Source organism: Ambystoma mexicanum, chromosome 13, assembly GCF_040938575.1.
Source record: "Ambystoma mexicanum isolate Mex_15411 chromosome 13, UKY_AmexF1_1, whole genome shotgun sequence".
NCBI lineage: Eukaryota > Metazoa > Chordata > Amphibia > Caudata > Ambystomatidae > Ambystoma > Ambystoma mexicanum.
Genome location: NC_090938.1, coordinates 702,902,807 through 702,925,902, shown reverse-complemented (window position 1 = coordinate 702,925,902; position 23,096 = coordinate 702,902,807). Strand labels below are relative to the sequence as shown.

At 49.1% G+C, this 23,096-nt stretch overlaps 1 non-coding gene across 1 annotated transcript; it reads left to right on the top strand.

Annotated features, from left to right (window-relative positions):
* The first annotated feature begins 1,029 nt into the window (after positions 1-1,029).
* On the top strand, positions 1,030-1,139 carry TRNAL-CAA (transfer RNA leucine (anticodon CAA)). The gene is made up of 2 exons: positions 1,030-1,067; positions 1,094-1,139. It is a non-coding gene; the product is annotated as a tRNA-Leu (tRNA).
* The last annotated feature ends 21,957 nt before the right edge of the window (positions 1,140-23,096 follow it).

The window sequence follows — 23,096 nt, the reverse complement described above, 5'->3', positions numbered from 1 at the left end:
CCAGATATGATGGCTGTCCACAGCCTTGCTTAAGACTTTGGTGGTTTTTAGGTCTTCTCCAACTCCCTAAAATGAGAAAATTGGCCCATTTGATGACAACTTTTTTGTGCAAATGTGGGGTCCCCCTCCCCTTATCCACTCCCCATACTCTGCCATTCCCTTTACCTTTCCAAATTTAAATCAACCCTTTTATTAATGTCCCCCTCTATATACTGTATTTAACCTTTTAACTTGTCTTCCCCTGTCACCCTGCCTATCCACAGTATGCCTTCTGTTTTGTCAACAACAAAACTGCTGTCTAAAGGGTAGTCTGTTTTTACCCCTTCAAGATCACGGTATGCGATTCACAATACCTGTTCTAGAATATTCTGTTCCTAATAGCCATTGAGGTTTCTCTCATTGGCCATACCTGCCTGTAATAACTGGGTGCTGATAACATTTGTTTAGTGTTTAATTACTGCTGAATGCTTTCGTAGCGCCCTCTGTGGGTGTCCGTCCTAAAATATTCCAGAAAAGTGTCTGCTCTGGACTACCCCACTACTAACGAGCGATCTAGAAGGGGGCATTGCTGATATTTGTTCTAAAATGCTGCTTTGCCAAGAGCTGTTCTAGGAACCCCAACTGTTGATGTGTGCCCCAGAATATTAATGTATTGATGGCTGCCCTTGAATATTCAGTAGGTGATGAAAGATGGCGAGTTGGTGGCTGTTTTGCAAAATTCCATCCTTGATGTCCGAGACTGAATGTTCCCCAGCTGGTGTTTGTCCCAATGTATGCCACTGCTGGTGTCTGTTCTGGAATCCATGTTAAGCGTGTTCTGATGTAGTCCGTACCTGATGCCTGTTGTGGAACATGCCCTTGCTTATCTGCAATGCAGAACACGAGAGTGATGTTGCATAGTGTGTGATATTCCATTGCAGATGATTAAAGCTGAATGCTGCTTCTCAGGTTCCCGTTACACGCTGATACGCCGTTGTTTCTCCTGCATCTCCAGAGCCTGTACTCTTTACCCTGCTGCATCTTCCAGTTGTCAGGATGGCCGAGCGGTCTAAGGCGCCAGACTCAAGAGCTGATTCTCTTTCCCAGCTGGGTGTTCTGGTCTCCAATTGGAGGCGTGGGTTCAAATCCCACTTCTGACACAACCTTTTTTTTTTTTTTTTGCAGCCGCTTTCGGATCGGGGTGATTCGCGCCACGGTATATAGACGGTCCTTAAACTTGCCAATCCTGACAGATCGCTCTAACTTGTAGGGGTGCGCACGGAGGGTGGGGAGAGCTGGGCTGTTGTCTTCAGGAAACACGTCACAGGAGGCGGGCTGAGCCCTGGCCACTGATTGGTGGTAAATCCCACTAGTTGCGCGTGAAGGACTGGAGCTGAGATGTATTCATTGGGCCATAGAGTACTGTAGGAGAGAGATCTGCGAGAGGACGTAACTTGAGTTTATTTTGCAGGTGACCTAGGTGTGTAAAATAACATGTGAAAAATATCAGTAAAAGAATGCCGCGCCCAACGTGGGGCTCGAACCCACGACCCTGAGATTAAGAGTCTCATGCTCTACCGACTGAGCTAGCCGGGCTGCTGATCACACAGTCTGCTGGTCGCCCTTTTCTTAGCACACCATTCCTAACTGGACAGCCTGTGAAGGGAGAGAGCAATGTGTGCTTGCATGTTTATGTGTGCTGCCTGTATGCCTGCACTCTATGTACGTGCATCTTTACGCAGCCGCTATGTCTCTGTGTTTGTCCATGTCTGCAGATATTTGTGGCGCTTCCCTTAATATGGTTATGTTATTGGTATCTTTCTGTGTAAGTTTATGTATGTCTACACATCTTTACTATGTGTGCAGCTAGCTTCCTCTTCCTACATGTGTCTCTGAAGTAAGTCTCTATGGATAAGTAGACCGTGTGTGTCTGTATCTGTGCGTGTGTGCCTGTGCACAGCCAAGCACACACTCGTTTGCGTCATTAAGACATGTACTGACCATAATCTACCCCCTATGCCATTCACAGATACTAGAAATCCAGGACCCCGAGATACAGGCTAAGAGTGGGTACAAAAAGAGCCCCATGGTCTGCCTGCGATCTCATACAGGAGCAGCTGTGTTAATAGCAGACTGGAGCAATACAGAGAGCTTTGTCCTGGCGGTGAGCCCTTATTGTAGCAGGCTTTTACTTGCAGATAAGCCCAGGGACGCCGTCAGGCCCTTTCAATCTTTGCAAATTAAAGTGGCCTCAAGTCTTGGGCAAGGGTATGGGGGGCAGCGACTTCCCCCATGTTTGCAGGATTTACAGACGTGTTATCACCTCATTGCCTCCAAACACTTGTTCCTCCACATCAGCCTCTTGCTGACAAAGAAGGGTTTATTGCTCTTCAGTGGGCAATTCATGTTTAGTATCCCTGCTGGATGGCCGTCTCCTGATAATCAGCGGCTAGTAACCTTCCCTTTTCACCATTGTAATGTATGCACCCCAGCAGTGCCCCAGACTGTTTTCGCTCTCAGCAGGGGGCCACCAACCATCATGTTGAAATGGGCAACCAAACATCTTCAGCAGGGCCTGGGTAGGCCAACACAGGGAACTATGTCCTGTCAGTGAGCTCTTACAGCAGCAAGCTGCTAATGCCAGGTTGGTGCAATATACAGAACTATAGCCTGGCTGTGAGATAACACAGATCAGGCTCTTGGTGGCAAACAGGCCCAGTATAGAGAGCTCTGGCTCGGCTGTGAGCTAATACAAGGCAGGCAGTTAACGGAAGACTGAGTTAACGCCGATAGCCACAGTGTCTTGAATCGGTCCTGGAAGGTCTGGGATCGCTGTAGGACGCTAAAACGGTCCTGGCACGTAACTGTTGGAACATGTCTTAGCGGTCTAGTAGCTCACCAACAGGGCCACCGCCATGTATATCCCGAAGTCAGGGGATTGCATCAGTGCGTTGCAACCCTGCTCAACTGTAAGGTGAGACGCTAGTTTCCCGCTTTCATTCGGCTTTCTGGCCGCTCTGGGTTCCGTTGCTCTAACGGCTCCCTCTTGCTCTTTCTTTCCACCTTTGTGCTGCGCGCTCCGCGCTCTTCTCCTGTCTACCTTCCCTTTGCCCGGCCGCTCGGCCACTGCATGCTCTCTTGTCTGTGGCAGTCTCCTGTTGTTCACCCAGTCTCTGGGGACTCTTCCATTTCCTGCTTACCTTGTAATAACATCGAGGTTCCAGTCCGTTTTCATTCCTTTCCTAGGACGTTACCCCGCTCTTCAGTAAGCATCCTTGCTGTGCATTCTGGACCCTATAGTCCATTCCTCTTACCTGTGACTGGCCATTCAGGTTGAAGTCTTTCTCCGGTGGTCTATCTGCTCGAATACTCTACTCATCCATCACCCGACCGTTGGAACAACTGCTTTAGCGGCCATCCTGTTACCAAACCAAACCTACCTGCACTAGCTAAGGATACCTGGGTATTTCTGCCTGTCGGCTTTTCCCTGGAGTGGGGTTGGCTCCCCGGAGACCCCACTGCCAGGCTTTTTGCATATTAGTCAAAGTGGCCGCTGGGGGAGCCCGCCCTTACCTCTTCCAAAAGAAGGGAAAGAAGAAGACAGCACCTCAGAGGGGACAGAAGTAGATTGCGTCCTCTGACGACTCCTCATAAACACCAGGTGAGGAGTCGGAGGGAGAGGCTTGTATAGTCACCAAAAGTAACCCCATAGATTCTGAGACACGGCCTGGCTGGGCACTCTTACAGGAGCAGGCTGTTATTGGCAGCTCGGCCCAATACAGAGAGCTTTAGCCTGGCTCTCAGATAATACAGACCAGGCTGTTGTGGGCAGACAGACCCAGTACAGAGAGCTCTGGCTCGGCTTTGAGATAATACAAGGCAGGCAGTTAACGGCAGATTTGCCTGACACTGGGAGCCATGGCATGCCTGCGAACTCCTACAGGAAGAGGCAGTTAATGGCAGATTGGTCCAGTAGAGAGGGCGCTTTCCCATCTGTGATCCGGATTGAGCATGCTGTTAATGGCAGATTGGTCCATACTGACAGCCACGTCATAGCCTTGAGATTCTTCAGGAGCACGACTCTGCGTTTTGCACCTTTCCACAGTCCACGGACAGGACCCTGCTTAGCCTTGGAATAGCTGCAGAGACTACATGCACCCTATCTCTTCTTGCCCAAAGGCATCCGCACTCCAGTGCATGGCACTGGGCTGGGCTGCATTAGGGCTCTCAGACCCCACCTCTGCGACAGTCCTCTAGTTTAACCATCTTTTGCAGGTCCTTTACAGTCCACCGCAGTATATCACCGAAGTTCAGATCTACCAAAGTTGTAAACGTTTTTATTGCTGATGTCACTGGCGAATAGCTAGTGCTGATCTTTGTTCTAAAAAGTTCCTATGCTAAAGTCTTAACTACAATCGTCTAACTCGAATGGCCGTTGTGACATCACCCAGATATGATGGCTGTCCACAGCCTTGCTTAAGACTTTGGTGGTTTTTAGGTCTTCTCCAACTCCCTAAAATGAGAAAATTGGCCCATTTGATGACAACTTTTTTGTGCAAATGTGGGGTCCCCCTCCCCTTATCCACTCCCCATACTCTGCCATTCCCTTTACCTTTCCAAATTTAAATCAACCCTTTTATTAATGTCCCCCTCTATATACTGTATTTAACCTTTTAACTTGTCTTCCCCTGTCACCCTGCCTATCCACAGTATGCCTTCTGTTTTGTCAACAACAAAACTGCTGTCTAAAGGGTAGTCTGTTTTTACCCCTTCAAGATCACGGTATGCGATTCACAATACCTGTTCTAGAATATTCTGTTCCTAATAGCCATTGAGGTTTCTCTCATTGGCCATACCTGCCTGTAATAACTGGGTGCTGATAACATTTGTTTAGTGTTTAATTACTGCTGAATGCTTTCGTAGCGCCCTCTGTGGGTGTCCGTCCTAAAATATTCCAGAAAAGTGTCTGTTCTGGACTACCCCACTACTAACGAGCGATCTAGAAGGGGGCATTGCTGATATTTGTTCTAAAATGCTGCTTTGCCAAGAGCTGTTCTAGGAACCCCAACTGTTGATGTGTGCCCCAGAATATTAATGTATTGATGGCTGCCCTTGAATATTCAGTAGGTGATGAAAGATGGCGAGTTGGTGGCTGTTTTGCAAAATTCCATCCTTGATGTCCGAGACTGAATGTTCCCCAGCTGGTGTTTGTCCCAATGTATGCCACTGCTGGTGTCTGTTCTGGAATCCATGTTAAGCGTGTTCTGATGTAGTCCGTACCTGATGCCTGTTGTGGAACATGCCCTTGCTTATCTGCAATGCAGAACACGAGAGTGATGTTGCATAGTGTGTGATATTCCATTGCAGATGATTAAAGCTGAATGCTGCTTCTCAGGTTCCCGTTACACGCTGATACGCCGTTGTTTCTCCTGCAGCTCCAGAGCCTGTACTCTTTACCCTGCTGCACCTTTCAGTTGTCAGGATGAGCGGTCTAAGGGCCAGACTCAAGAGCTGATTCTCTTTCCCAGCTGGTTGTTCTGGTCTCCAATTGGGGGCGTGGGTTCAAATCCCACTTCTGACACAACCTTTTTTTTTTCCAGCCGCTTTCAGATCGGGGTGATTCGCGTCACGGTATATAGACGGTCCTTAAACTTGCCAATCCTGACAGATCGCTCTAACTTGTAGGGGTGCGCACGGAGGATGGGGAGAGCTGGGCTGTTGTCTTCAGGAAACACGTCACAGGAGGCGGGCAGAGCCCTGGCCACTGATTGGTGGTAAATCCCACTAGTTGCGCGTGAAGGACTGGAGCTGAGATGTATAGATTGGGCCATAGAGTACTGTAGGAGAGAGATCTGCGAGAGGACGTAACTTGAGTTTATTTTGCAGGTGACTTAGGTGTGTAAAATAAAATGTGAAAAATATCAGTAAAAGAATGCCACGCCCAACGTGGGGCTCGAACCCACGACCCTGAGATTAAGAGTCTCATGCTCTACCGACTGAGCTAGCCGGGCTGCTGGTTGCACTGTCTGCTGGTCGCCCTTTTCTCAGCACACCATTCCTAACTGGACAGCCTGTGAAGGGAGAGAGCAATGTGTGCTTGCATGTTTATGTGTGCTGCCTGTATGCCTGCACTCTATGTACGTGCATCTTTACGCAGCCGCTATGTCTCTGTGTTTGTCCATGTCTGCAGATATTTGTGGCGCTTCCCTTAATATGGTTATGTTATTGGTATCTTTCTGTGTAAGTTTATGTATGTCTACACATCTTTACTATGTGTGCAGCTAGCTTCCTCTTCCTACATGTGTCTCTGAAGTAAGTCTCTATGGATAAGTAGACCGTGTGTGTCTGTATCTGTGCGTGTGTGCCTGTGCACAGCCAAGCACACACTCGTTTGCGTCATTAAGACATGTACTGACCATAATCTACCCCCTATGCCATTCACAGATACTAGAAATCCAGGACCCCGAGATACAGGCTAAGAGTGGGTACAAAAAGAGCCCCATGGTCTGCCTGCGATCTCATACAGGAGCAGCTGTGTTAATAGCAGACTGGAGCAATACAGAGAGCTTTGTCCTGGCGGTGAGCCCTTATTGTAGCAGGCTTTTACTTGCAGATAAGCCCAGGGACGCCGTCAGGCCCTTTCAATCTTTGCAAATTAAAGTGGCCTCAAGTCTTGGGCAAGGGTATGGGGGGTAGCAACTTCCCCCATGTTTGCAGGATTTACAGACGTGTTATCACCTCATTGCCTCCAAACACGTGTTCCTCCACATCAGCCTCTTGCTGACAAAGAAGGGTTTATTGCTCTTCAGTGGGCAATTCATGTTTAGTATCCCTGCTGGATGGCCGTCTCCTGATAATCAGCGGCTAGTAACCTTCCCTTTTCGCCATTGTAATGTATGCACCCCAGGAGTGCCCCAGACTGTTTTCGCTCTCAGCAGGGGGCCACCAACCATCATGTTGAAATGGGCAACCAAACATCTTCAGCAGGGCCTGGGTAGGCCAACACAGGGAACTATGTCCTGTCAGTGAGCTCTTACAGCAGCAAGCTGCTAATGCCAGGTTGGTGCAATATACAGAACTATAGCCTGGCTGTGAGATAACACAGATCAGGCTCTTGGTGGCAAACAGGCCCAGTATAGAGAGCTCTGGCTCGGCTGTGAGCTAATACAAGGCAGGCAGTTAACGGAAGACTGAGTTAACGCCGACAGCCACAGTGTCTTGAACCGGTCCTGGAAGGTCTGGGATCGCTGTAGGACGCTAAGACGGTCCTGGCACGTAACTGTTGGAACATGTCTTAGCGGTCTAGTAGCTCACCAACAGGGCCACCGCCATGTATATCCCGAAGTCAGGGGATTGCATCAGTGCGTTGCAACCCTGCTCAACTGTAAGGTGAGACGCTAGTTTCCCGCTTTCATTCGGCTTTCTGGCCGCTCTGGGTTCCGTTGCTCTAACGGCTCCCTCTTGCTCTTTCTTTCCACCTTTGTGCTGCGCGCTCCGCGCTCATCTCCTGTCTACCTTCCCTTTGCCCGGCCGCTCGGCCACTGCATGCTCTCTTGTCTGTGGCAGTCTCCTGTTGTTCACCCAGTCTCTGGGGACTCTTCCATTTCCCGCTTACCTTGTAATAACATCGAGGTTCCAGTCCGTTTTCATTCCTTTCCTAGGACGTTACCCCGCTCTTCAGTAAGCATCCTTGCTGTGCATTCTGGACCCTATAGTCCATTCCTCTTACCTGTGACTGGCCATTCAGGTTGAAGTCTTTCTCCGGTGGTCTATCTGCTCGAATACTCTACTCATCCATCACCCGACCGTTGGAACAACTGCTTTAGCGGCCATCCTGTTACCAAACCAAACCTACCTGCACTAGCTAAGGATACCTGGGTATTTCTGCCTGTCGGCTTTTCCCTGGAGTGGGGTTGGCTCCCCGGAGACCCCACTGCCAGGCTTTTTGCATATTAGTCAAAGTGGCCGCTGGGGGAGCCCGCCCTTACCTCTTCCAAAAGAAGGGAAAGAAGAAGACAGCACCTCAGAGGGGACAGAAGTAGATTGCGTCCTCTGACGACTCCTCATAAACACCAGGTGAGGAGTCGGAGGGAGAGGCTTGTATAGTCACCAAAAGTAACCCCATAGATTCTGAGACACGGCCTGGCTGGGCACTCTTACAGGAGCAGGCTGTTATTGGCAGCTCGGCCCAATACAGAGAGCTTTAGCCTGGCTCTCAGATAATACAGACCAGGCTGTTGTGGGCAGACAGACCCAGTACAGAGAGCTCTGGCTCGGCTTTGAGATAATACAAGGCAGGCAGTTAACGGCAGATTTGCCTGACACTGGGAGCCATGGCATGCCTGCGAACTCCTACAGGAAGAGGCAGTTAATGGCAGATTGGTCCAGTAGAGAGGGCGCTTTCCCATCTGTGATCCGGATTGAGCATGCTGTTAATGGCAGATTGGTCCATACTGACAGCCACGTCATAGCCTTGAGATTCTTCAGGAGCACGACTCTGCGTTTTGCACCTTTCCACAGTCCACGGACAGGACCCTGCTTAGCCTTGGAATAGCTGCAGAGACTACATGCACCCTATCTCTTCTTGCCCAAAGGCATCCGCACTCTAGTGCATGGCACTGGGCTGGGCTGCATTAGGGCTCTCAGACCCCACCTCTGCGACAGTCCTCTAGTTTAACCATCTTTTGCAGGTCCTTTACAGTCCACCGCAGTATATCACCGAAGTTCAGATCTACCAAAGTTGTAAACGTTTTTATTGCTGATGTCACTGGCGAATATCTAGTGCTGATCTTTGTTCTAAAAAGTTCCTATGCTAAAGTCTTAACTACAATCGTCTAACTCGAATGGCCGTTGTGACATCACCCAGATATGATGGCTGTCCACAGCCTTGCTTAAGACTTTGGTGGTTTTTAGGTCTTCTCCAACTCCCTAAAATGAGAAAATTGGCCCATTTGATGACAACTTTTTTGTGCAAATGTGGGGTCCCCCTCCCCTTATCCACTCCCCATACTCTGCCATTCCCTTTACCTTTCCAAATTTAAATCAACCCTTTTATTAATGTCCCCCTCTATATACTGTATTTAACCTTTTAACTTGTCTTCCCCTGTCACCCTGCCTATCCACAGTATGCCTTCTGTTTTGTCAACAACAAAACTGCTGTCTAAAGGGTAGTCTGTTTTTACCCCTTCAAGATCACGGTATGCGATTCACAATACCTGTTCTAGAATATTCTGTTCCTAATGGCCATTGAGGTTTCTCTCATTGGCCATACCTGCCTGTAATAACTGGGTGCTGATAACATTTGTTTAGTGTTTAATTACTGCTGAATGCTTTCGTAGCGCCCTCTGTGGGTGTCCGTCCTAAAATATTCCAGAAAAGTGTCTGCTCTGGACTACCCCACTACTAACGAGCGATCTAGAAGGGGGCATTGCTGATATTTGTTCTAAAATGCTGCTTTGCCAAGAGCTGTTCTAGGAACCCCAACTGTTGATGTGTGCCCCAGAATATTAATGTATTGATGGCTGCCCTTGAATATTCAGTAGGTGATGAAAGATGGCGAGTTGGTGGCTGTTTTGCAAAATTCCATCCTTGATGTCCGAGACTGAATGTTCCCCAGCTGGTGTTTGTCCCAATGTATGCCACTGCTGGTGTCTGTTCTGGAATCCATGTTAAGCGTGTTCTGATGCAGTCCGTACCTGATGCCTGTTGTGGAACATGCCCTTGCTTATCTGCAATGCAGAACACGAGAGTGATGTTGCATAGTGTGTGATATTCCATTGCAGATGATTAAAGCTGAATGCTGCTTCTCAGGTTCCCGTTACACGCTGATACGCCATTGTTTCTCCTGCAGCTCCAGAGCCTGTACTCTTTACCCTGCTGCACCTTTCAGTTGTCAGGATGAGCGGTCTAAGGGCCAGACTCAAGAGCTGATTCTCTTTCCCAGCTGGGTGTTCTGGTCTCCAATTGGAGGCGTGGGTTCAAATCCCACTTCTGACACAACCTTTTTTTTTTTTTTTTGCAGCCGCTTTCGGATCGGGGTGATTCGCGCCACGGTATATAGACGGTCCTTAAACTTGCCAATCCTGACAGATCGCTCTAACTTGTAGGGGTGCGCACGGAGGGTGGGGAGAGCTGGGCTGTTGTCTTCAGGAAACACGTCACAGGAGGCGGGCTGAGCCCTGGCCACTGATTGGTGGTAAATCCCACTAGTTGCGCGTGAAGGACTGGAGCTGAGATGTATTCATTGGGCCATAGAGTACTGTAGGAGAGAGATCTGCGAGAGGACGTAACTTGAGTTTATTTTGCAGGTGACCTAGGTGTGTAAAATAAAATGTGAAAAATATCAGTAAAAGAACGCCGCGCCCAACGTGGGGCTCGAACCCACGACCCTGAGATTAAGAGTCTCATGCTCTACCGACTGAGCTAGCCGGGCTGCTGGTCACACAGTCTGCTGGTCGCCCTTTTCTTAGCACACCATTCCTAACTGGACAGCCTGTGAAGGGAGAGAGCAATGTGTGCTTGCATGTTTATGTGTGCTGCCTGTATGCCTGCACTCTATGTACGTGCATCTTTACGCAGCCGCTATGTCTCTGTGTTTGTCCATGTCTGCAGATATTTGTGGCGCTTCCCTTAATATGGTTATGTTATTGGTATCTTTCTGTGTAAGTTTATGTATGTCTACACATCTTTACTATGTGTGCAGCTAGCTTCCTCTTCCTACATGTGTCTCTGAAGTAAGTCTCTATGGATAAGTAGACCGTGTGTGTCTGTATCTGTGCGTGTGTGCCTGTGCACAGCCAAGCACACACTCGTTTGCGTCATTAAGACATGTACTGACCATAATCTACCCCCTATGCCATTCACAGATACTAGAAATCCAGGACCCCGAGATACAGGCTAAGAGTGGGTACAAAAAGAGCCCCATGGTCTGCCTGCGATCTCATACAGGAGCAGCTGTGTTAATAGCAGACTGGAGCAATACAGAGAGCTTTGTCCTGGCGGTGAGCCCTTATTGTAGCAGGCTTTTACTTGCAGATAAGCCCAGGGACGCCGTCAGGCCCTTTCAATCTTTGCAAATTAAAGTGGCCTCAAGTCTTGGGCAAGGGTATGGGGGGCAGCGACTTCCCCCATGTTTGCAGGATTTACAGACGTGTTATCACCTCATTGCCTCCAAACACTTGTTCCTCCACATCAGCCTCTTGCTGACAAAGAAGGGTTTATTGCTCTTCAGTGGGCAATTCATGTTTAGTATCCCTGCTGGATGGCCGTCTCCTGATAATCAGCGGCTAGTAACCTTCCCTTTTCACCATTGTAATGTATGCACCCCAGGAGTGCCCCAGACTATTTTCGCTCTCAGCAGGGGGCCACCAACCATCATGTTGAAATGGGCAACCAAACATCTTCAGCAGGGCCTGGGTAGGCCAACACAGGGAACTATGTCCTGTCAGTGAGCTCTTACAGCAGCAAGCTGCTAATGCCAGGTTGGTGCAATATACAGAACTATAGCCTGGCTGTGAGATAACACAGATCAGGCTCTTGGTGGCAAACAGGCCCAGTATAGAGAGCTCTGGCTCGGCTGTGAGCTAATACAAGGCAGGCAGTTAACGGAAGACTGAGTTAACGCCGATAGCCACAGTGTCTTGAATCGGTCCTGGAAGGTCTGGGATCGCTGTAGGACGCTAAAACGGTCCTGGCACGTAACTGTTGGAACATGTCTTAGCGGTCTAGTAGCTCACCAACAGGGCCACCGCCATGTATATCCCGAAGTCAGGGGATTGCATCAGTGCGTTGCAACCCTGCTCAACTGTAAGGTGAGACGCTAGTTTCCCGCTTTCATTCGGCTTTCTGGCCGCTCTGGGTTCCGTTGCTCTAACGGCTCCCTCTTGCTCTTTCTTTCCACCTTTGTGCTGCGCGCTCCGCGCTCTTCTCCTGTCTACCTTCCCTTTGCCCGGCCGCTCGGCCACTGCATGCTCTCTTGTCTGTGGCAGTCTCCTGTTGTTCACCCAGTCTCTGGGGACTCTTCCATTTCCTGCTTACCTTGTAATAACATCGAGGTTCCAGTCCGTTTTCATTCCTTTCCTAGGACGTTACCCCGCTCTTCAGTAAGCATCCTTGCTGTGCATTCTGGACCCTATAGTCCATTCCTCTTACCTGTGACTGGCCATTCAGGTTGAAGTCTTTCTCCGGTGGTCTATCTGCTCGAATACTCTACTCATCCATCACCCGACCGTTGGAACAACTGCTTTAGCGGCCATCCTGTTACCAAACCAAACCTACCTGCACTAGCTAAGGATACCTGGGTATTTCTGCCTGTCGGCTTTTCCCTGGAGTGGGGTTGGCTCCCCGGAGACCCCACTGCCAGGCTTTTTGCATATTAGTCAAAGTGGCCGCTGGGGGAGCCCGCCCTTACCTCTTCCAAAAGAAGGGAAAGAAGAAGACAGCACCTCAGAGGGGACAGAAGTAGATTGCGTCCTCTGACGACTCCTCATAAACACCAGGTGAGGAGTCGGAGGGAGAGGCTTGTATAGTCACCAAAAGTAACCCCATAGATTCTGAGACACGGCCTGGCTGGGCACTCTTACAGGAGCAGGCTGTTATTGGCAGCTCGGCCCAATACAGAGAGCTTTAGCCTGGCTCTCAGATAATACAGACCAGGCTGTTGTGGGCAGACAGACCCAGTACAGAGAGCTCTGGTTCGGCTTTGAGATAATACAAGGCAGGCAGTTAACGGCAGATTTGCCTGACACTGGGAGCCATGGCATGCCTGCGAACTCCTACAGGAAGAGGCAGTTAATGGCAGATTGGTCCAGTAGAGAGGGCGCTTTCCCATCTGTGATCCGGATTGAGCATGCTGTTAATGGCAGATTGGTCCATACTGACAGCCACGTCATAGCCTTGAGATTCTTCAGGAGCACGACTCTGCGTTTTGCACCTTTCCACAGTCCACGGACAGGACCCTGCTTAGCCTTGGAATAGCTGCAGAGACTACATGCACCCTATCTCTTCTTGCCCAAAGGCATCCGCACTCTAGTGCATGGCACTGGGCTGGGCTGCATTAGGGCTCTCAGACCCCACCTCTGCGACAGTCCTCTAGTTTAACCATCTTTTGCAGGTCCTTTACAGTCCACCGCAGTATATCACCGAAGTTCAGATCTACCAAAGTTGTAAACGTTTTTATTGCTGATGTCACTGGCGAATATCTAGTGCTGATCTTTGTTGTAAAAAGTTTCTATGCTAAAGTCTGAACTACAATCGTCTAACTCGAATGGCTGTTGTGACATCACCCAGATATGATGGCTGTCCACAGCCTTGCTTAAGACTTTGGTGGTTTTTAGGTCTTCTCCAACTCCCTAAAATGAGAAAATTGGCCCATTTGCTGACAACTTTTTTGTGCAAATGTGGGGTCCCCCTCCCCTTATCCACTCCCCATACTCTGCCATTCCCTTTACTTTTCCAAATTTAAATCAACCCTTTTATTAATGTCCCCCTCTATATACTGTATTTAACCTTTTAACTTGTCTTCCCCTGTCACCCTGCCTATCCACAGTATGCCTTCTGTTTTGTCAACAACAAAACTGCTGTCTAAAGGGTAGTCTGTTTTTACCCCTTCAAGATCACGGTATGCGATTCACAATACCTGTTCTAGAATATTCTGTTCCTAATAGCCATTGAGGTTTCTCTCATTGGCCATACCTGCCTGTAATAACTGGGTGCTGATAACATTTGTTTAGTGTTTAATTACTGCTGAATGCTTTCGTAGCGCCCTCTGTGGGTGTCCGTCCTAAAATATTCCAGAAAAGTGTCTGTTCTGGACTACCCCACTACTAACGAGCGATCTAGAAGGGGGCATTGCTGATATTTGTTCTAAAATGCTGCTTTGCCAAGAGCTGTTCTAGGAACCCCAACTGTTGATGTGTGCCCCAGAATATTAATGTATTGATGGCTGCCCTTGAATATTCAGTAGGTGATGAAAGATGGCGAGTTGGTGGCTGTTTTGCAAAATTCCATCCTTGATGTCCGAGACTGAATGTTCCCCAGCTGGTGTTTGTCCCAATGTATGCCACTGCTGGTGTCTGTTCTGGAATCCATGTTAAGCGTGTTCTGATGTAGTCCGTACCTGATGCCTGTTGTGGAACATGCCCTTGCTTATCTGCAATGCAGAACACGAGAGTGATGTTGCATAGTGTGTGATATTCCATTGCAGATGATTAAAGCTGAATGCTGCTTCTCAGGTTCCCGTTACACGCTGATACGCCGTTGTTTCTCCTGCAGCTCCAGAGCCTGTACTCTTTACCCTGCTGCACCTTTCAGTTGTCAGGATGAGCGGTCTAAGGGCCAGACTCAAGAGCTGATTCTCTTTCCCAGCTGGTTGTTCTGGTCTCCAATTGGGGGCGTGGGTTCAAATCCCACTTCTGACACAACCTTTTTTTTTTCCAGCCGCTTTCAGATCGGGGTGATTCGCGCCACGGTATATAGACGGTCCTTAAACTTGCCAATCCTGACAGATCGCTCTAACTTGTAGGGGTGCGCACGGAGGATGGGGAGAGCTGGGCTGTTGTCTTCAGGAAACACGTCACAGGAGGCGGGCAGAGCCCTGGCCACTGATTGGTGGTAAATCCCACTAGTTGCGCGTGAAGGACTGGAGCTGAGATGTATAGATTGGGCCATAGAGTACTGTAGGAGAGAGATCTGCGAGAGGACGTAACTTGAGTTTATTTTGCAGGTGACTTAGGTGTGTAAAATAAAATGTGAAAAATATCAGTAAAAGAATGCCACGCCCAACGTGGGGCTCGAACCCACGACCCTGAGATTAAGAGTCTCATGCTCTACCGACTGAGCTAGCCGGGCTGCTGGTTGCACTGTCTGCTGGTCGCCCTTTTCTCAGCACACCATTCCTAACTGGACAGCCTGTGAAGGGAGAGAGCAATGTGTGCTTGCATGTTTATGTGTGCTGCCTGTATGCCTGCACTCTATGTACGTGCATCTTTACGCAGCCGCTATGTCTCTGTGTTTGTCCATGTCTGCAGATATTTGTGGCGCTTCCCTTAATATGGTTATGTTATTGGTATCTTTCTGTGTAAGTTTATGTATGTCTACACATCTTTACTATGTGTGCAGCTAGCTTCCTCTTCCTACATGTGTCTCTGAAGTAAGTCTCTATGGATAAGTAGACCGTGTGTGTCTGTATCTGTGCGTGTGTGCCTGTGCACAGCCAAGCACACACTCGTTTGCGTCATTAAGACATGTACTGACCATAATCTACCCCCTATGCCATTCACAGATACTAGAAATCCAGGACCCCGAGATACAGGCTAAGAGTGGGTACAAAAAGAGCCCCATGGTCTGCCTGCGATCTCATACAGGAGCAGCTGTGTTAATAGCAGACTGGAGCAATACAGAGAGCTTTGTCCTGGCGGTGAGCCCTTATTGTAGCAGGCTTTTACTTGCAGATAAGCCCAGGGACGCCGTCAGGCCCTTTCAATCTTTGCAAATTAAAGTGGCCTCAAGTCTTGGGCAAGGGTATGGGGGGTAGCAACTTCCCCCATGTTTGCAGGATTTACAGACGTGTTATCACCTCATTGCCTCCAAACACGTGTTCCTCCACATCAGCCTCTTGCTGACAAAGAAGGGTTTATTGCTCTTCAGTGGGCAATTCATGTTTAGTATCCCTGCTGGATGGCCGTCTCCTGATAATCAGCGGCTAGTAACCTTCCCTTTTCGCCATTGTAATGTATGCACCCCAGGAGTGCCCCAGACTGTTTTCGCTCTCAGCAGGGGGCCACCAACCATCATGTTGAAATGGGCAACCAAACATCTTCAGCAGGGCCTGGGTAGGCCAACACAGGGAACTATGTCCTGTCAGTGAGCTCTTACAGCAGCAAGCTGCTAATGCCAGGTTGGTGCAATATACAGAACTATAGCCTGGCTGTGAGATAACACAGATCAGGCTCTTGGTGGCAAACAGGCCCAGTATAGAGAGCTCTGGCTCGGCTGTGAGCTAATACAAGGCAGGCAGTTAACGGAAGACTGAGTTAACGCCGACAGCCACAGTGTCTTGAACCGGTCCTGGAAGGTCTGGGATCGCTGTAGGACGCTAAGACGGTCCTGGCACGTAACTGTTGGAACATGTCTTAGCGGTCTAGTAGCTCACCAACAGGGCCACCGCCATGTATATCCCGAAGTCAGGGGATTGCATCAGTGCGTTGCAACCCTGCTCAACTGTAAGGTGAGACGCTAGTTTCCCGCTTTCATTCGGCTTTCTGGCCGCTCTGGGTTCCGTTGCTCTAACGGCTCCCTCTTGCTCTTTCTTTCCACCTTTGTGCTGCGCGCTCCGCGCTCATCTCCTGTCTACCTTCCCTTTGCCCGGCCGCTCGGCCACTGCATGCTCTCTTGTCTGTGGCAGTCTCCTGTTGTTCACCCAGTCTCTGGGGACTCTTCCATTTCCCGCTTACCTTGTAATAACATCGAGGTTCCAGTCCGTTTTCATTCCTTTCCTAGGACGTTACCCCGCTCTTCAGTAAGCATCCTTGCTGTGCATTCTGGACCCTATAGTCCATTCCTCTTACCTGTGACTGGCCATTCAGGTTGAAGTCTTTCTCCGGTGGTCTATCTGCTCGAATACTCTACTCATCCATCACCCGACCGTTGGAACAACTGCTTTAGCGGCCATCCTGTTACCAAACCAAACCTACCTGCACTAGCTAAGGATACCTGGGTATTTCTGCCTGTCGGCTTTTCCCTGGAGTGGGGTTGGCTCCCCGGAGACCCCACTGCCAGGCTTTTTGCATATTAGTCAAAGTGGCCGCTGGGGGAGCCCGCCCTTACCTCTTCCAAAAGAAGGGAAAGAAGAAGACAGCACCTCAGAGGGGACAGAAGTAGATTGCGTCCTCTGACGACTCCTCATAAACACCAGGTGAGGAGTCGGAGGGAGAGGCTTGTATAGTCACCAAAAGTAACCCCATAGATTCTGAGACACGGCCTGGCTGGGCACTCTTACAGGAGCAGGCTGTTATTGGCAGCTCGGCCCAATACAGAGAGCTTTAGCCTGGCTCTCAGATAATACAGACCAGGCTGTTGTGGGCAGACAGACCCAGTACAGAGAGCTCTGGTTCGGCTTTGAGATAATACAAGGCAGGCAGTTAACGGCAGATTTGCCTGACACTGGGAGCCATGGCATGCCTGCGAACTCCTACAGGAAGAGGCAGTTAATGGCAGATTGGTCCAGTAGAGAGGGCGCTTTCCCATCTGTGATCCGGATTGAGCATGCTGTTAATGGCAGATTGGTCCATACTGACAGCCACGTCATAGCCTTGAGATTCTTCAGGAGCACGACTCTGCGTTTTGCACCTTTCCACAGTCCACGGACAGGACCCTGCTTAGCCTTGGAATAGCTGCAGAGACTACATGCACCCTATCTCTTCTTGCCCAAAGGCATCCGCACTCTAGTGCATGGCACTGGGCTGGGCTGCATTAGGGCTCTCAGACCCCACCTCTGCGACAGTCCTCTAGTTTAACCATCTTTTGCAGGTCCTTTACAGTCCACCGCAGTATATCACCGAAGTTCAGATCTACCAAAGTTGTAAACGTTTTTATTGCTGATGTCACTGGCGAATATCTAGTGCTGATCTTTGTTCTAAAAAGTTCCTATGCTAAAGTCTTAACTACAATCGTCTAACTCGAATGGCCGTTGTGACATCACCCAGATATGATGGCTGTCCACAGCCTTGCTTAAGACTTTGGTGGTTTTTAGGTCTTCTCCAACTCCCTAAAATGAGAAAATTGGCCCATTTGATGACAACTTTTTTGTGCAAATGTGGGGTCCCCCTCCCCTTATCCACTCCCCATACTCTGCCATTCCCTTTACCTTTCCAAATTTAAATCAACCCTTTTATTAATGTCCCCCTCTATATACTGTATTTAACCTTTTAACTTGTCTTCCCCTGTCACCCTGCCTATCCACAGTATGCCTTCTGTTTTGTCAACAACAAAACTGCTGTCTAAAGGGTAGTCTGTTTTTACCCCTTCAAGATCACGGTATGCGATTCACAATACCTGTTCTAGAATATTCTGTTCCTAATAGCCATTGAGGTTTCTCTCATTGGCCATACCTGCCTGTAATAACTGGGTGCTGATAACATTTGTTTAGTGTTTAATTACTGCTGAATGCTTTCGTAGCGCCCTCTGTGGGTGTCCGTCCTAAAATATTCCAGAAAAGTGTCTGTTCTGGACTACCCCACTACTAACGAGCGATCTAGAAGGGGGCATTGCTGATATTTGTTCTAAAATGCTGCTTTGCCAAGAGCTGTTCTAGGAACCCCAACTGTTGATGTGTGCCCCAGAATATTAATGTATTGATGGCTGCCCTTGAATATTCAGTAGGTGATGAAAGATGGCGAGTTGGTGGCTGTTTTGCAAAATTCCATCCTTGATGTCCGAGACTGAATGTTCCCCAGCTGGTGTTTGTCCCAATGTATGCCACTGCTGGTGTCTGTTCTGGAATCCATGTTAAGCGTGTTCTGATGTAGTCCGTACCTGATGCCTGTTGTGGAACATGCCCTTGCTTATCTGCAATGCAGAACACGAGAGTGATGTTGCATAGTGTGTGATATTCCATTGCAGATGATTAAAGCTGAATGCTGCTTCTCAGGTTCCCGTTACACGCTGATACGCCGTTGTTTCTCCTGCAGCTCCAGAGCCTGTACTCTTTACCCTGCTGCACCTTTCAGTTGTCAGGATGAGCGGTCTAAGGGCCAGACTCAAGAGCTGATTCTCTTTCCCAGCTGGGTGTTCTGGTCTCCAATTGGGGGTGTGGGTTCAAATCCCACTTCTGACACAACCTTTTTTTTTTCCAGCCGCTTTCAGATCGGGGTGATTCGCGCCACGGTATATAGACGGTCCTTAAACTTGCCAATCCTGACAGATCGCTCTAACTTGTAGGGGTGCGCACGGAGGATGGGGAGAGCTGGGCTGTTGTCTTCAGGAAACACGTCACAGGAGGCGGGCAGAGCCCTGGCCACTGATTGGTGGTAAATCCCACTAGTTGCGCGTGAAGGACTGGAGCTGAGATGTATAGATTGGGCCATAGAGTACTGTAGGAGAGAGATCTGCGAGAGGACGTAACTTGAGTTTATTTTGCAGGTGACTTAGGTGTGTAAAATAAAATGTGAAAAATATCAGTAAAAGAATGCGACGCCCAACGTGGGGCTCGAACCCACGACCCTGAGATTAAGAGTCTCATGCTCTACCGACTGAGCTAGCCGGGCTGCTGGTTGCACTGTCTGCTGGTCGCCCTTTTCTCAGCACACCATTCCTAACTGGACAGCCTGTGAAGGGAGAGAGCAATGTGTGCTTGCATGTTTATGTGTGCTGCCTGTATGCCTGCACTCTATGTACGTGCATCTTTACGCAGCCGCTATGTCTCTGTGTTTGTCCATGTCTGCAGATATTTGTGGCGCTTCCCTTAATATGGTTATGTTATTGGTATCTTTCTGTGTAAGTTTATGTATGTCTACACATCTTTACTATGTGTGCAGCTAGCTTCCTCTTCCTACATGTGTCTCTGAAGTAAGTCTCTATGGATAAGTAGACCGTGTGTGTCTGTATCTGTGCGTGTGTGCCTGTGCACAGCCAAGCACACACTCGTTTGCGTCATTAAGACATGTACTGACCATAATCTACCCCCTATGCCATTCACAGATACTAGAAATCCAGGACCCCGAGATACAGGCTAAGAGTGGGTACAAAAAGAGCCCCATGGTCTGCCTGCGATCTCATACAGGAGCAGCTGTGTTAATAGCAGACTGGAGCAATACAGAGAGCTTTGTCCTGGCGGTGAGCCCTTATTGTAGCAGGCTTTTACTTGCAGATAAGCCCAGGGACGCCGTCAGGCCCTTTCAATCTTTGCAAATTAAAGTGGCCTCAAGTCTTGGGCAAGGGTATGGGGGGTAGCAACTTCCCCCATGTTTGCAGGATTTACAGACGTGTTATCACCTCATTGCCTCCAAACACGTGTTCCTCCACATCAGCCTCTTGCTGACAAAGAAGGGTTTATTGCTCTTCAGTGGGCAATTCATGTTTAGTATCCCTGCTGGATGGCCGTCTCCTGATAATCAGCGGCTAGTAACCTTCCCTTTTCGCCATTGTAATGTATGCACCCCAGGAGTGCCCCAGACTGTTTTCGCTCTCAGCAGGGGGCCACCAACCATCATGTTGAAATGGGCAACCAAACATCTTCAGCAGGGCCTGGGTAGGCCAACACAGGGAACTATGTCCTGTCAGTGAGCTCTTACAGCAGCAAGCTGCTAATGCCAGGTTGGTGCAATATACAGAACTATAGCCTGGCTGTGAGATAACACAGATCAGGCTCTTGGTGGCAAACAGGCCCAGTATAGAGAGCTCTGGCTCGGCTGTGAGCTAATACAAGGCAGGCAGTTAACGGAAGACTGAGTTAACGCCGACAGCCACAGTGTCTTGAACCGGTCCTGGAAGGTCTGGGATCGCTGTAGGACGCTAAGACGGTCCTGGCACGTAACTGTTGGAACATGTCTTAGCGGTCTAGTAGCTCACCAACAGGGCCACCGCCATGTATATCCCGAAGTCAGGGGATTGCATCAGTGCGTTGCAACCCTGCTCAACTGTAAGGTGAGACGCTAGTTTCCCGCTTTCATTCGGCTTTCTGGCCGCTCTGGGTTCCGTTGCTCTAACGGCTCCCTCTTGCTCTTTCTTTCCACCTTTGTGCTGCGCGCTCCGCGCTCATCTCCTGTCTACCTTCCCTTTGCCCGGCCGCTCGGCCACTGCATGCTCTCTTGTCTGTGGCAGTCTCCTGTTGTTCACCCAGTCTCTGGGGACTCTTCCATTTCCCGCTTACCTTGTAATAACATCGAGGTTCCAGTCCGTTTTCATTCCTTTCCTAGGACGTTACCCCGCTCTTCAGTAAGCATCCTTGCTGTGCATTCTGGACCCTATAGTCCATTCCTCTTACCTGTGACTGGCCATTCAGGTTGAAGTCTTTCTCCGGTGGTCTATCTGCTCGAATACTCTACTCATCCATCACCCGACAGGTGGAACAACTGCTTTAGCGGCCATCCTGTTACCAAACCAAACCTACCTGCACTAGCTAAGGATACCAGGGTATTTCTGCCTGTCGGCTTTTCCCTGGAGTGGGGTTGGCTCCCCGGAGACCCCACTGCCAGGCTTTTTGCATATTAGTCAAAGTGGCCACTGGGGGAGCCCGCCCTTACCTCTTCCAAAAGAAGGGAAAGAAGAAGACAGCACCTCAGAGGGGACAGAAGTAGATTGCGTCCTCTGACGACTCCTCATAAACACCAGGTGAGGAGTCGGAGGGAGAGGCTTGTATAGTCACCAAAAGTAACCCCATAGATTCTGAGACACGGCCTGGCTGGGCACTCTTACAGGAGCAGGCTGTTATTGGCAGCTCGGCCCAATACAGAGAGCTTTAGCCTGGCTCTCAGATAATACAGACCAGGCTGTTGTGGGCAGACAGACCCAGTACAGAGAGCTCTGGCTCGGCTTTGAGATAATACAAGGCAGGCAGTTAACGGCAGATTTGCCTGACACTGGGAGCCATGGCATGCCTGCGAACTCCTACAGGAAGAGGCAGTTAATGGCAGATTGGTCCAGTAGAGAGGGCGCTTTCCCATCTGTGATCCGGACTGAGCATGGTGTTAATGGCAGATTAGTCCATACTGACAGCCACGTCATAGCCTTGAGATTCTTCGAGAGCACGACTCTGCGTTTTGCACCTTTCCACAGTCCACGGACAGGACCCTGCTTAGCCTTGGAATACCTGCAGAGACTACATGCACCCTATCTCTTCCTTCCCAAAGGCATCCGCACTCTAGTGCATGGCACTGGGCTGGGCTGCATTAGGGCTCTCAGACCCCACCTCTGCGACAGTCCTCTAGTTTAACCATCTTTTGCAGGTCCTTTACAGTCCACCGCAGTATGTCACCGAAGTTCAGATCTATCAAAGTTGTAAACGTTTTTATTGCTGATGTCACTGGCGAATATCTAGTGCTGATCTTTGTTGTAAAAAGTTTCTATGCTAAAGTCTGAACTACAATCGTCTAACTCGAATGGCTGTTGTGACATCACCCAGATATGATGGCTGTCCACAGCCTTGCTTAAGACTTTGGTGGTTTTTAGGTCTTCTCCAACTCCCTAAAATGAGAAAATTGGCCCATTTGCTGACAACTTTTTTGTGCAAATGTGGGGTCCCCCTCCCCTTATCCACCCCCCATACTCTGCCATTCCCTTTACTTTTCCAAATTTAAATCAACCCTTTTATTAATGTCCCCCTCTATATACTGTATTTAACCTTTTAACTTGTCTTCCCCTGTCACCCTGCCTATCCACAGTATGCCTTCTGTTTTGTCAACAACAAAACTGCTGTCTAAAGGGTAGTCTGTTTTTACCCCTTCAAGATCACGGTATGCGATTCACAATACCTGTTCTAGAATATTCTGTTCCTAATGGCCATTGAGGTTTCTCTCATTGGCCATACCTGCCTGTAATAACTGGGTGCTGATAACATTTGTTTAGTGTTTAATTACTGCTGAATGCTTTCGTAGCGCCCTCTGTGGGTGTCCGTCCTAAAATATTCCAGAAAAGTGTCTGCTCTGGACTACCCCACTACTAACGAGCGATCTAGAAGGGGGCATTGCTGATATTTGTTCTAAAATGCTGCTTTGCCAAGAGCTGTTCTAGGAACCCCAACTGTTGATGTGTGCCCCAGAATATTAATGTATTGATGGCTGCCCTTGAATATTCAGTAGGTGATGAAAGATGGCGAGTTGGTGGCTGTTTTGCAAAATTCCATCCTTGATGTCCGAGACTGAATGTTCCCCAGCTGGTGTTTGTCCCAATGTATGCCACTGCTGGTGTCTGTTCTGGAATCCATGTTAAGCGTGTTCTGATGTAGTCCGTACCTGATGCCTGTTGTGGAACATGCCCTTGCTTATCTGCAATGCAGAACACGAGAGTGATGTTGCATAGTGTGTGATATTCCATTGCAGATGATTAAAGCTGAATGCTGCTTCTCAGGTTCCCGTTACACGCTGATACGCCGTTGTTTCTACTGCATCTCCAGAGCCTGTACT